Source organism: Etheostoma spectabile, chromosome 22, assembly GCF_008692095.1.
Source record: "Etheostoma spectabile isolate EspeVRDwgs_2016 chromosome 22, UIUC_Espe_1.0, whole genome shotgun sequence".
Lineage (NCBI taxonomy): Eukaryota > Metazoa > Chordata > Actinopteri > Perciformes > Percidae > Etheostoma > Etheostoma spectabile.
In genome coordinates this window covers 3532289-3532524 of record NC_045754.1, presented here as the reverse complement: position 1 = coordinate 3532524, position 236 = coordinate 3532289, and the positions used below count along the sequence as shown (strand labels likewise).

The following is a 236-nucleotide window of genomic DNA, read 5'->3' as shown; positions in this document are numbered from 1 at the left end:
GATAAAAAGCGTCAACAAAAGTGTTGATTTTCAAAAAACTAACAAGATGTAGTGACGTCCGAAGTCAAACAAGTGAAACTTAAAGTAGATTACGCCCTAGGGTGTTGAAAGTTGCACCGCTATAATTTTTTTTAACTCAACGGTTGTAATCTTTAACATTTATTTCCATTTTCAACCGATTCCCGATGCATCGTTACATCCCCAGTGAGCTTTGAGGTCATCAGTGATGTAACAGT

The 236-nt window shown here is 36.9% G+C and overlaps 1 protein-coding gene across 1 annotated transcript in view; it reads left to right on the top strand.

Annotated features, from left to right (window-relative positions):
- lrrc31 (leucine rich repeat containing 31) overlaps window positions 1-236 on the top strand; it is an 18631-nt gene that overhangs the window by 13534 nt on the left and 4861 nt on the right. The window lies entirely within an intron of this gene.